General features: G+C 38.9%; 1 protein-coding gene and 1 long non-coding RNA gene across 2 annotated transcripts in view; both read right to left on the bottom strand.

Moving 5' to 3' along the window:
• The window catches only part of LOC131681819 (alpha-2Db adrenergic receptor), a 580,412-nt gene that overhangs the window by 45,547 nt on the left and 520,003 nt on the right, over positions 1–14,862 (bottom strand). The window lies entirely within an intron of this gene.
• On the bottom strand, positions 10,197–12,145 carry LOC131681840 (uncharacterized). Its single transcript, XR_009303989.1, has 3 exons — positions 11,386–12,145; positions 11,240–11,334; positions 10,197–10,356 (listed from the first exon to the last, which is right to left on the bottom strand). It is a non-coding gene; the product is annotated as an uncharacterized LOC131681840 (long non-coding RNA).

Here is a 14,862-nt window from a genome sequence, read left to right as displayed (position 1 = left end):
CAAGTTGAATGCTGAAGATGGACGTCTGTTCTCTGTGCTTGTATTTTGTTTGTCTAGTGCACTTCATTTAGCCAACGAATGTGGGCAATTGTGGAATCGTGTGTAAGTATAGTAGAACAAGATCTCTGACCTAAAGTCTTAATGACCGTCAGATTGTGGTAAGTTTTGGTGTGCAATACCAATTTCACTATTGATTCTTCCTATAGTTTGGTGGTGATTACCTAGTATACTGTTAAGTTAATGTGAGTAGATAGTGAATCCGGAAATAAGTATTATTTGTAATTGTACATATTAGGCAATTAAGGGCGATTAAATGGCGCGTTCTCTGGGCGATTAAAGGGCGAGTAGAGCGGCCAAAAAATGACGTTGGAAAATCGCCCAAATGTTGCATTTGAAATAGCTTCCTAATTGCCAGCAATTTGCTGGCAAATTGAAGGGCAATTAGCACATCCGAGTTGGCAAATAGCCCCCCGTTAGCCAAAAACTTGCCCGTTTTGATTGGGAGGTTGCTACCCAGTCAAAAAGGGCAAGTTGCTGGCTAACGGGGGGCTATTTGCCAACTCGGATGCGCTAATTGCCTTTCAATTTGCCAGCACTATTTCAAATGCAACATTTGGGCGATTTGCCGCTGTCATTTTAGCCGCTCTACGCGCCCTTAAATCGCCCCCAAATCTCCCAGAGAACGCGCCATTTTATCGCCCTTAATTGCCTCATATGAAAATTACAAATAATACTTATTTTTGGATTCATTATCTACGCACATAAACTTATCACTGCACTAGGTAATCACCACCAAACTATAGGAAGAATCAATGGTGAAATTGGCATTGCACACCAAAACTTACCAACTATTTTAAGCTTAAGCCAAACATGAACCGCCATGGTTGAAAAACGCAAAAACAACCCAGTCCTTTTCAGCCGCTAGAAAATTTGCCTAAGTGTTGAAATCGCCTTTAAATCGCATTCGCAAATTGCATTTGTTCCTAGGCGAGTTGAGTCAAACGTCAAACTGTTTAAATCGCCTATTTCTCGACAAACATATGATTACGGCCTAAAAGCCAACTGTCAAAATCCACTTTGAATTGAAATTCCGGACAAACCGTTACTAGTCAAACACAGTTCATAACATTTTATGAAAGAGAAAACTTTTCTCTTTCGTTTACTACCAACATTTGTGATTGGCGTGTAACGGTTTGTCCGGAATTTCCATTCAAAGTGGATTTTGACAGTTGGCTTTTAGGCCGTAATCATATGTTTGTCGAGATTTGTACTGTAGTGAATAATTACAGCTAAGTTTCTGTACGAGAAAGCGTTCGTTTTTGACAAAATATTTTTGTTATTTTTTGGCAGCAATTAGTTCAGTTGGGATGGTGTGAATTTGGTTGTGTTCAATGGTGTGTATGAATCATGACGAAGGGGATCAAATCTCAACGAATTTTGGGGGATGAAGTGAACCCATTGCATCTATTTCAGCAAACTATAGTTAATATACAGTTGAACAAACAAAATCAGTTCAATCATAACGTTTTAATATACTTAACATTATTCTGGAATACTGCACACCAAATTCTAGTTTTGATGCTCGGTAATTTTTTTACGGTTTTGATCCGGTAAATTTTCTTTTCTGCTGAATGATCACCAAAAACGTTGCAATTGACAATCATCTGTCAAATGATGACCAAATGTTCGGTAATTCGAATGAGAATATTGCTGAACATTTGTTTTTACTGCACTGATGTATTTTGTAAACAATGAAATGTCATTGCATATGAACTAGGGTTGTGGTACCGGTAATACCGGTACCGAAAATCCCGGGAATACCGACCCATTTTTGGTACCGTAATACCGGTACTGAACAAAAGCCAGTACCGGTATTTTCGGTACTATACTTTTTTTTTATAAAAAATATGTAAACTCTCTAGGGGGACCTGTTTCAAAATATCGGTCTGCAAGATAACTTTTAATTATTTTAATTACCTTCTATAAGTTAAACATTACTAGCTCCCGTTATACTAAACGGTGTGTTTAAATTCCTTCTTTATTTTGTCGAAATTAAATTTTAACGACCTTGTACGATATTTCAAAATATTCACATCTAGCGTAAGAATTTGAATTTGCTATGCTATGATTTTTTTATTAGCGACATTCTGATTGGTTTCCATTATTCACTGCGTGGCGCATAATAACACTAAAAAAAAGTAAACGTTGTGCCTATCGATTTTACACATAGATTTTTGCAATTAACGGAGGCATATAGACACTATTTGCTGGCACATAAACCTAATGTGTGTATTTACAAGAAATATTAATCTTACATTCACATTTCATAACTATTAGGCGCATAAAACCCCGTTCTATAATAATATGCACATATAACTTATGTGTGTGCATACATAGTTTATACAGTTGACACATAGAAGGTATGTGTGCGCGTGATAACAATAGCATTTCTTCTTCATATGAATTTTAAGCGGTTTGAAGCAAATAGAATTAACATTTGGATTTTTTCAGTGAATACTACACACCAAAAAAATCTGAATTTTATCATTGACGTAATTGCAAACATGACACAATTCAACAAATCGTAATTTACGAAATGACAGAACATTACCGTGTTCCATTTAATTTTACATGAAACATATACTTTACATGCGCAATAACATAAAATTATACTTCCTACCATTCAGAACAAACGCTGTATGTGGAGTAAAATTACATGATTTACGAAATTAAACGTCATGTAAAATTAAAATCAAACGTAAAACTAAGTTATTTTTGATGCTCGTATATGTCATGGTCAGGAGACGTAAATTTACACTATTTTTGCCTTTCTCATATAAAGAAAGGCTATGCAATCACTGTAAAAATCGACTTTTTAACCGAGGCCCGGAGGGCCGAGTATCATACACCATTCGATTCAGTTCGTCGAGATCGGCAAATGTCTGTGTGTGTGTATGTATGTGTGTGTGTATGTGTGTGTGTGTATGTGTGTGTGTGTCATTTAAACTCACACAATTTTCTCAGAGATGGCTGAACCGATTTTCGCAAACTTAGTTTCATCTGAAAGGTATAACGCTCCCATAAGCTGCTATTGAATTTTTAGTTGATCCGACTTCCGGTTCCGGAGTTATAGGTTGAAGAGTGCGGTCACACAGCAAATTCCCATATAAACTGGTACCACCATAATGTTCAAATGATGTAAAACATATCAAAATTGATGTAACATTACTCTAGTTTGCGGGTCTGGATCACTAATGATCAATCAAAGCAGCTTTGACCACATTGGCCACCTATGACGGTTCATGACGCCCTCGGGGAACCCGCCAAGTTCCTAAGCTAATATCACACCCATTCCACAACGAATTCTCTACCGATTTTTACGAACTTAATTTCAGATGAAAGATACAGTAATGCCATTGACTGCTGCTGAAGTTCATTCGGTTCTGACTCTTGCTTTCGGAGTTACAGGGGTGTTAGTAAGGATACACTGGAATTTCCCATATAAATCGGTACAATCGTAATACCTCAGAGGCTAAAAACTATTGAAATGGTCACCAAATTACTTCTAATCGCAGATCTAGATCACTGATTGCCAATCAAACATTCTTTGAATATATTGTCCACTATCGACGATTCCGGAAGTCCGGAATTCCGGGCATATTCCACAATTAAAGTCACATCGGTTCATCGGTGATGACTGAACCGATTTTCTCAAACCAAGTCTCAAATGGAAGGCAAAATATGCAGTTGAGTATTGCGTAGCCGCCCCTTCCCCCTCTCCCCACCTTGCTCTTACACCTCCCTCCTTCATCACTCCCCTCTTCTTGGATCACCCTCACGCCCAGATTTCCTTCATCCACCCCGTATACCGAAATAAGATGAAGGATTTCTGACGCATCCTCCACACCCACTCTACTAAACCCCCATTCCCTACACGTTCAAACGCATTCCACCAACCTTTGCAAATTATAATCACATGAAGATAACATTGAACTCATGCTTATTAAGCTAATTAAATATTATTCTTTTGCCTTTCTTATATAGAAAGGTTATGCAATTGCTCCAAAAACCGACTTTCTAACCGAGGCCCGGAGGGCCGAGTCTCATATAACATTCGACTCAGTTCGCCGAGATCGCAAAATATCTGTGTGTATGTATGTGTGTATGTGTATGTGTGTATGTATGTGTGTGTATGTGCGGATTTGTTAACAAAATGTCCACATCGGTTACTCGGAGATGGCTGAACCGATTTTTACAAACTAAGATTCAAATGAAAGGTATAATATTCCCATAGGTTGTTATTGAATTTCATTTTCAACCGACATCTTGTTTCGAATTACGAGTTGAAGAGTATGGTTACAAAACAAAATTTGTTGATTTTTCCACATCGGTTTCTCGGAATTTTCTGAACCGATTTTGACAAACTTAATTTTAAATGAAAGGTCCATCAGCTGCTGTTGAATTTTGTGTGGATCCGAGTTCTGGTTCCTGAATTACAGGGTGATACGTACGGTCACGCAGCAAATCCCGATTCTAACGAATTCTGCGATGAATGTAAAAAGGTGATTTTTTTTTCAAAGTCTCTTTGGCCACACTGGCCACCATCGACGGATCCGGAAGCATCCAAAGTCAGAATAACGGTTATATTGGTTTCTCGAAAATGGCTAGACCGATTTGATCAACTTAGTCTCAAATGAAAGGTGTTGCGTCCCCAGAAACTGATATTAAATTCCAGCTCCATCCGACTTCCAGCACCGGAGTTACGGGTTGTTGAGGTCGATCACATAGAAAACTCCGATTCAAACCGATACCGCGATGAATGCAAAAAGGTGCTCTTATATATACTTACCAAGTGTACTAAGAATGAAAGACATTTTTATAATGTTATATTGTACGAACCAGCTATTAAATCATAGTTTGGAGAAATGAGAAAGGCACAATTGCACCTCTAGGTGGATTAAAACAGGTTTTTCTAGGTGTGTATGGTTTGATTCATGTCTTTGGTTTGCTCTTAAACCTTTATTTATAAAAGAACGAACAGCGATTTAGTAGCTAACCATTTTAGACTTGGTGAACTACTCCAAATGGGGCGATTTGTAATTATTGGTGATCGGAAAATTCAGCAAAACTTCATAGTTTACAAGAAAGCAAGGTGCCTTGGTATGCAGGTCGAAACCAATTTACAGAAAATCAAGAGAGGAAATGCGAACAACCTGCTCGGATTTACTGCCATTCTCGCTTTGATTTACTGTTGTCAATGGTGTTCCTTACATTTACCATCTCTTGAAGTCGACAAAAGTCGCACCGCTTAGCAGTTATTGATGTCAAAGTGGCCTAGATTTCGACACAAAAGAAGGTGCAGCATACGAAAAATATTTTCTGCTGAAATGACTCATGCGATTCCGAATCAATTAAAAACAATAAACATGTTTTTTTGATCAGCACAAATCAATCATCTGAGAATAAGGTCATCAGTTTGAGCATTCTATTTCACTTTGAAGCTTTTTTCGAATTTTTGAAAAAATATCCTAGTACCGGTACTTTACCGGTACTACCGGTACTGAGGGCCTCAGTACCGTAGTACCGGTTCTCGCCAAAAAGGGTCGGTACTGCGAACCCTAATATGAACTGCTCAGTAAAAGTTTCACCGAATTTCTGTAGTTAATCGTCAATACTGAAAAACAATGTAAATATCACTGAAGCTCGGCTATTTCTACTGAACGCTTCAGTAATAAACACGTTTGTCAAATATCACCATTTCGCATGTCATAAAAAAGAATAGAAGCAGTCGCAAGAGTTAAAATTTTCGAACATTGAAAGCAGTCAATTAATATAAAATCTGTGCAACGAACATGAAAGATGTGTTGGACGTGCCCGCAGGAACAGATCCAGAAGTAAATTCCTTTTCCACAAATAAAATTTAATGTTTAAATAATCTTTACATTTTTAGCTCTCCAACATCGATAACTTGCTTGTTGCCGTTTGTTCGTTTCTGGATGTTGGACTTTATTAAATGACGTACCCTTATAAGCCTTCAAACAGTTTCTCCTGTTTGTTTCCGTCTTGATGTATAGCGGAACATTGACGAAATAGTTTTTGCATTCCACTTTATGTAAATTTGTAAGTAAATTGAAAGAATGAAATTTTACTGAGTCACTGGAATTACTGTGAATAAGTGCAACAAATATAACTTTTTCTGCGCATGTTTTTTTTTTACTGACCAGTACCTTTTATTTCACGGTTTTGTTAGCAAAAATTACCGATAGATTCGCAATATTTATCAGTGGACAAAATTTCTCTTTTTGCAATTTTTGTAAATTTTACCGAATTTCGGTTTTTAGTGATGAGCAAGTCGGTAACTTTTGACAGTTGAATGTTCACTGCAAGTTTACCGATCTTTCAGTAAACAAAACTTTTACTGATCTGAAAGTTCAGCTGTTTGAAAGTCAGTAAAAACTGTAAAAAAATTGGTGTGTGCATGTAAAAATATAGTGTGTAATGGGCGATTTTATCATTTCTATAAAGTTTAGAAAATATGACACATCTCTAGCAGTGGTAGAGCCGAAGATCGGAATGTGCGATCAATGATTTTCTCTCTCTCACTGCAAGTCGTGTCCAGCAACAACGCCCTTAAGCTGCGGAACAGTGTTTGCAAACACGGCACACATCAAAAGACAATCCACATCTACCCGCCAGTCGGCCACGCCATCGCACACGAACTAGTGGTTGAAGGTTAGTTCGGGCAGGCCCATAAGCCCTCTCGGTCTCCTCGATGCACCACTATCGAGGCGTAATGCAATAACCATTATAAAGCGATTGTCTGCACGAAATATGCTTGATGATGTTTGCAATTCCGTCAAACCCATCAACCAAAGGGGTGGGCTCGCAATAGTATACTTTTATTTTATACCGAAACTCTTTAAGTGGAAAAGGTATCTTTTCGTCCGTCGTTCTATTGCCTGTTTACTAAACTTGTTACCAGAAGTACAAGTATGTAAATCACATTAAATCATCCTATGATCGCTGGACGAAAATAGAGCATTTCATTTTTATTTTTTCTAGAAGATGTGACAGATAATCTGAAACTGGCTCAATACTTGTAGCGTAACATCATCTGGTTTTGTCAGCATTTCATGGACAGATTCACAGATTGAAGAGGCTATTTACCCGCTCGTTTAATTATAATCAAGCACAATAAACCTCCGCATTTAATGTAATATATCCGCTAAAAACTTTGAACGACTCGCCCATTCATACCGACGAGCGACATCATCATGAAATAAAAACGCTCGAAATCGGTGAGTGGTTGATGATTACTGCTGCCGCGGAAAGTTATGTTTTGTGAACTTGTTTAGCCAGCTAAACTGATGAGATTTTATAACCCGTGAAGTATGCTCGTTTATTTCATAACCGTCGCATGGTAATCAGTTGATGGGTAGCGGGCGCTCTCGAAAACAAAAAAAAGCGAAAGAATCCTTCCAAATAGCTTTTTTCAAGATTGAGATTGACGCACTGATCCGTACTATCATCATCAGTTGCAGACAAACAGGCAAAACATTTACCCCGCGTGACAAAAGACCAACTAAACGAACCGCTCTTTGTTCGTGTCAGTCGCAGTACATTCTTCGGAAGAGACAGTCGGTTGCGATGTAAATCCTTATACTATTCACCGTGCTAGGACTATGTAGCTACCTAACCTACTCGCTGGTAGAAGATGACATCTTGTTCCATCTAAGGCGGAAGAAGGCTTGAGCGTTTTGACGACGACGACGACAGACAAAACCTGCAATTCTATTCCGACCGTTTTCCCATCGCCATCATCGTATCCTGTTGTTGGATGCCGCTGGCTGAGACACACACACGTGTGCGATGTGTGTTGCTGATAAATTTGTCTCTGAACCTACAGTTGGAGCTGTCTTCAAGTCTTGTTGAAATCTGGGAAACGAAGATCTGTGCCAACCAATTCAAATTCCCCATCTTCCCCATCACCACGTCAGAATCTATTCAAAGCTACAGAGTTCGTAAGCCTTTCGTTCGATTCGCGAGATCCATCTGGATGTGATGTAAGAAGGCTCTCTCATCGTCTGAAATAAGTTGTGAGTGGTTGTATGTGTGTCTGATGTGTAAGTAAGATTCTACATACCCAGATCTACCTTCGCCTTCGCAAATAAATCCTCGACGTACCAAATTTAGAATGATGCAGATAAGTTCAGACACGTTTCTTCTGAACAAACAAATGGCGAATTATATCCATCCGTTTACGTTTAGCAGAGATTTCGGATAGCTTGCACACATTTTCAGCTTCAGCTGGGAAAATGTTCCATCAAAATGAAACTTGTTGCTTTCGTTACAATTGGCAATGTTGAAGGAAGCGCCCGACTTGCTACGATGCATTCATTACGTAGAGTGTGATGTATAGTGCTTCTTTTTATTCCTTCTAACATGAGCGAAAATTGGAAGCCATGTATGTATTTCGAATGGATTTCTGCTTTCAATGGAGACGCACGGTATATTGTGAAAATATTTCAATGCATTATTTTTACTTCACAAAAACAACATTGCGCTTCCATTAAATTCTTAAAAATTCCCCCTCCAAAAGCAAACACCCACCATTATTTACGGCTACACGCATCCAAACGAGTTGGAAAAATGACTATCATAAGTCTATAGCCTCTGTGATCTAGTTTAGGCACTCAACCGAAAAGCAACAGCCACTCGACATGATTCGGAAAACTCGAACGGCACGATTCCTTTTCCGGTCCGGTCCACCCATCTGTTTGCAGTTGTCCATTTCCTCATGGCCGTCGTCGCCATCGTCGTCGTCGTGTTTGACGATATCCTTTTCTAATCCTATTTATTGGGACGCTCATTCGCAATCTCGATCGTCATTTCAAGTTGTTTTTGTTGTGATGCTCGTCTCTTCCAAAACATATTCCATTGAATTTGGGATGTTTCCCTCCCCCTCCCACCCTGTACAATACAACAGAATGGAGAGTATGTGTGTTGTGTGTGGCTTAGTTTCAATATCCTCCTTCGCATCAGCCCCAATATATAAAACATTCGCAACTTAGTTTCCTGCTTTGTAGAGAGGGGGCCTGAACAAATACTCGGGTTGGTCTTGGGTCCTGCTGCAGCCTGTCGTCTCTGTTTCGACAAATATGTACCGATGTACTCCAGTTGTAGTTGGAGATCAGCAGTCGAAAGGATGCATTGTTTGAGAATCGGAAGAACAAGGAGCCCGTCTGCTCGATTGCTTCCTGTTTGTTTTGACAAGTGTACTGTATGCTCGAATGGGTGCGTTGGCTGCGTACGAATTGTTTGAACGTTTTGGTTGACTGATTGTATAGGATGTGGCTGGCAGAGAGGGTGACATCGTTTCGTAATTGCCCATATGAAAAACTACGAATAAATCGAATCTAAAAAACCGTATCTGAATTTACGACTACAATGGTCCGACATATTTTACACAAAATTACTAAATAGATGTTAAGTAGCTAATTACCCGCAATAGTGAAGAACAAATGTATTCAATTTGTATCCCGTCAGCGTGACAATTTAGCACTAGGTAGAAAAATACCTAAATATGATTAAACACTTCGTAGAGTGTATTCCCAGTAAACGAAATGGCGGCTAGACGTGTTAAAATACATGCTGGCGAGCGGTCACTGTACCAAAATTGATGACTTAATTCGAATGATATTCGTTATGACCCAGCCCTTTAGCATTTGCCAGTTGCGTTTTGGATGACTGTCATTTGATTTTTGTAGCAAACATATTTCTTCCATGCATGGAAGAATCAAATGATATGCATACAGAACTTAGAAGCTAAAGTTTTGAATTTCAAAATAGGAATTGTTCGGGATAGAAATACAATAATGAATTTTTTTAATAACTAGAATGTCGAATTTGATAAGATATTCTTATATTTAATGAATATATCAAGTAGGATAATCGAGATACTTCTATTATTTTTTAGCATGTATGTCATAAAAGAGTTAAATAAAAGTTATTCGAAAAACAAAACGATGCTTTGTTTTCATTTTTCGTATGATTTGAGTCATTTTAAGATTTTCTCAGAAATAAAAAGATAAAGTCTACTATGTATAACTATTTATTTAAAATATGAAAGCACCGGCTTATGTGGGATATTCCGAGTATCGGCGAGTCACATTGACCGTAGCTGAAACCGCAGCGTTGATTACCTCGTTATGTGAATAGGTGAGCTTTGTGGACTTCTCCGATATGAGAGTTGGTTCAGCTATAATACAACCTGAAACCGTGCCATGCACGATACATCGTATCAACTGTAATCATTACATTTGTATGCCTTCATTATCGGCTTGAAGTCGATGTACACTAGAGAAGTAAAAGAACACTGAAAACCCCTCTATCTAAATTACCTTCGAGGTAGAACATAATCTACCAAGTACTAGAAGGTTGAATGATTATTAAATCCACGGTTCGCCAAAGGGTGTCGCAACCTAATCTCCTCCATCAGACAGTACTTGAACTTCAAAAAATTACGTGCTTGCTAAGAAGTGAATCCAACTGAAATTTGGTAACTGCCTGCGACGTTGATCACGAGCAACAATGAAACTTACTTTTACAACCAGTTTTTTTGGGGTATTGAAACAAAGCTTATGTTCCTAACCGGAGATAAGCCTGTGATCAAACTAAAACTAGATATATCTAGGATCATCCTCAACGGGACACACGAAAATAACATGTTATATCAAGTACTGGTATATCACCCGTTGCCATTAACAGCAATCGAACGAGCCAACGTAAGAAGGTAAGAAGTGTCGCTGCTTCGTTAGTATGCTGATATTATTGATACTAGAGTGTTGGTCCGGGAACATATTACATGTAGAGCACTCTAGTTAGAGTGTGGCCAAGAGGCCATGACGTATCCAAACGAACATGAAATTTGACGTATTTCTATTGTGTATTACCCACCATGTATATCAAGATACTGCAAGATGTAGAAGTAGGAAGGAGAGAACATTTGCCATATTTGAGGATAACGGTTTCTTACATGCTATAAATCATGGCAGCAGAACGTAGCGTCATCAAATCAACCAATTGGACTCGCAAAAGGTTTACTCCTTCACTTTTTCCTATTCGAAGAAAAAGACAACCTCACTCACATACAAAAATGTTCTCACCTTTCCATTTCTACATCTTGACAGAAATGCATCAGTTGGTTGCACGAAAGAAATATTTGCATTACATCAATAACCTGCATGTGTTAAATTGCATAAAATGCTGCCATCGCCAATTCGCGTTCTGAATTATTCGGGTTGGATTTTCGCCCGCATTTGCATTGTCCGGAAGCTAGAAATCATTATGCTATTACAAGATAGCACATTCTGAGATACAACATACCTTCAAATGACCGTTCAAAACTAGTGACAATTATCTGCTTGGGCTTCGTTGACCATATCTTTGATATGGTTATTAGCGATGTCATTGAAAAAAATTCTCCCGGAAGATCCATCAGCATGAAAATGCTTTTCATTCAGTGATTTCCTTTAGCAAGAAAAATGTTGAGCATCATATTGATGATTCTAAAAAAACTTTAACTTCGTGATGATGAAGTAGGAATCATTATTGGTAGTAAAATTCCTTCACGTAGAACAGGTTTCTGGAACTAAAAAACCTGTGCGAAATGTATAGCCATCCGAAAGACGTTCATACTCAAATTAAACTTACTTGCAATAGATCGAGCTGGTTGTATCCATTTCCAATTTTCTCAACAGGAGACACAAATGCCCTGCACCGTGCCTTAAAATATTAAGTATTACATGTTCCATGAGATGCTGTTGATTGTCGATTTTGATCCCAGCAAATGCAGCCGGAAAATAAGTTGGAATTCTGGCTGGTTTGTAGATAGTATTACAAATAAAGTACGATTCACACGATACATCAGGCTTCCTTCACCGGCACGGAACGTCAAGATTAGTTACATGCAATAAAATGGAAGCATTCACACACATCAACGGCACGGAACGCTTTGACGTACGGCACGTTTGAACGGGCACAAGAGAAAAGTATTAAACTTATCCTGACGGAACGGTGATGCTCCGTTTACGTTGACGGAAGCGGATGTATCGTCTGAATCGTCCTTAACTAAAAGCAGTTTAAATTCCGGTTCATGTTCTGGTTCAATTTTATTGGAACGTTGTTCCCAGTTAAACTCGTTTCGGAACCGGTTCGGATTTCTGAATGGAGTCAGTATGGTTTCCAACTCAAATGCATCGACCGATTCCAACTCAATCGGTTTCAGAATCGGTTGTTGCATTTTAGCTGGAATCCATACTGGTTCCATTCAGGATTCCGAATCAAATTCCGAATGGTTTGACCGGGTTTGATTGGATTAACGACCACCGGAAAGAAGCAAAGGTGAACACATTTTTGTAACCGTTGTAACAGCAAAGTATTTTTCTTTTTCTTCGGTTTTTTGCTGTCTTGTCGGAACCTATTCCACGCAACGTGGTTTTGATATCTTATAGTTGAATGGTTGAGTTGATGGTTTGAATGGTGCATTTGTCTTATCACTATTTCGTGTGATGACAACATCAACAAGGCCATTGTTGGTTAATGCAATAAAGCACAGTAAGTCGAGCCAGAAAATAAGCTGGATTTTCGTCTGGTTGCCATTGGAGCCGGAATACAATCTAAAACCAGCAAGAATTCCAGTTCATTTTCCGACTGGACTTTACTGGGTGTCATCCTTGATGTGGTGAATTCCTTAGTTTTCGTTTGTAGAACTTTTTGCGGTGATACATAATATAGATGCAATATTGTGATTGGAGTTTTGTCGTCGGCGGTTATCTGTGTTCAACGGAATATAAACTACTTTAGTAATTTTAAAAACCTTCAGTAAAGAACAATCTTACCTTTTTCTGATAGTGCACGGTTTTTGATTTCCCAAATACACCAGCTGCTAGTCGGCCTTTGGACAAATTCACCATCTCATCAAGCAGTCGATCTAACGGTAAGCTACGGATTACTGTTGTTTCCAGTTGATCCACTCTTGACTTGTCGTGCGGGTAGAACAATGGATGGTTGGCAGCTCATCTGCCGTTCGACGTCTTGAAATCGGATTTATTTAGGGGTTTCTTTGATTTCAAGACATTCGGGTATAGTGCTGTTTTGTCCACAGGAATTTAATGGGATTTTCGATTGATTGACACCGGTGTAGTGGGATGCACTGGATGTGCACCATTTTTGCACTTTCTAGCAGAAGTGCAAAAAATTGGGTATGTTCCATTGACACTTCTGCTAGAAACCGATAACTCATTTTCGAAAAAAATCCATATGGGACTCTTATGCTTTTATGGGCAGTATTACTAATAACGAAAGAAAAATAATGGATAAAGCTTCTCTCGTAATCGTAGCAAGCGCATAAAATCCATATGATTGCGATTTGATTCAACCCTTAGACTGAAAACTGATGAAACGGGAATGGTGGTTGTTGATATTTGGGATGATCATCATCAGGGTCATCACCTCCCTTTAGCAAATGCAAGTAATTCGTTGCGAATTGTGTTATTCACTCAAAAATCGTAAACCAGTAATTCTGAAAAAGGCATGAAGTCATTCGATTTTGCATTAATTTGTTTTTTGGATGATTGCTCTTCGAAAATGTCAACATTGAGTTTTCGTGTCGTTCGTATGACAAATCATACGATAAATTGCAACAGTTTCTGTTCAGTGTAGGCTATTGAAACATTGTTCTAGGCAACCCGCTGCAACTCGCCAGCAACCCACGCTGATAGTGCGGGTTTGTTTATGCAACATTCCGCAGTTATAAACTCATTACGGAACCGGTTCGGATCTCTGAATGCCCAAGCAGCATTCAAAGTTTTATCACAGAGAACAAAGGTCCATTTTCAGCATTAAACTTGTGTAAAATCTCTAACGGTTTCGAAGGTAGTTGAGATGTGCAAACCAGGTCCGCTACTGTCGTCATGTTTTTTTGTGGCTGAGTTCGACTGAATTGACAGCGGTTATTCCTCTACCCAGTCAAACTAGTCCGGAACCGATTCGGACTTGCATCATGAATTTCAGCTCAAATGCATCAACCGATAGAGTCGGAACCGGTTGTTTTCTTTGAGCAAGATTCGATACTGAATCCATTCAGGATTTCGAACCAGTTCCGGAATGAATTTGACGGATAGTTGAGATAGGTTGATGTGGCGGCACTAGTGTTTATCGTATATTAATTCAAATGTTTACACACGTTTTTTTAAATATTTTTGTTCGATCATGGATGTCTGTTCTCTGTGGTTTTATAACACGCTACAAGCACGACTTAAGTTTGAAAAGGCTCTTCAAGAGTGCCTTAAAACCACAAATGTTACTTGCACGCAGAATTTTATTCATGCATCGATAGCATACTTTTCTATTTGCCTCTCGTTTCTTCTGCTGTAAATTTTATGCATTGGACATATTCGGTCTATCCACTCATTGAATGCTTACTAGAAGTATATGCATGAAAATGCATAAAAATCACAGCAGAAGAAAAGAGACGGTTATAGAAAGTATGCTAACAATGCATATTTTTGTTTCTCAGTGTGGGTGGAGTTAGTATGGTTTCCAATTCAAATGCTCAATCGATTGGGGACCCGTCCTTCGGAAGCAAGCGAACCTGTGATCCACTCGTTTGCCCGGCTTACTTAAACATAGGTGCTACCCCTAGTTTAAGTCCGACTGAGCGGTAGCGAAGTCGGACAGCACGCGCAAAAGCGATGTGGCGTAGCCACATTGGGTGGGGACACAAAATAAAGTTGGCAACGCTAGCAAAATGTAAACACAAATGAACACTCCGGATGAACCTAGGCTGGATGTTGTTGGCTC

The sequence above is a fragment of the Topomyia yanbarensis genome, chromosome 1 (assembly GCF_030247195.1).
Source record: "Topomyia yanbarensis strain Yona2022 chromosome 1, ASM3024719v1, whole genome shotgun sequence".
Lineage (NCBI taxonomy): Eukaryota > Metazoa > Arthropoda > Insecta > Diptera > Culicidae > Topomyia > Topomyia yanbarensis.
Note: the sequence above shows the minus strand (reverse complement) of the source record. Positions and strands in the feature narration are given on the sequence as shown.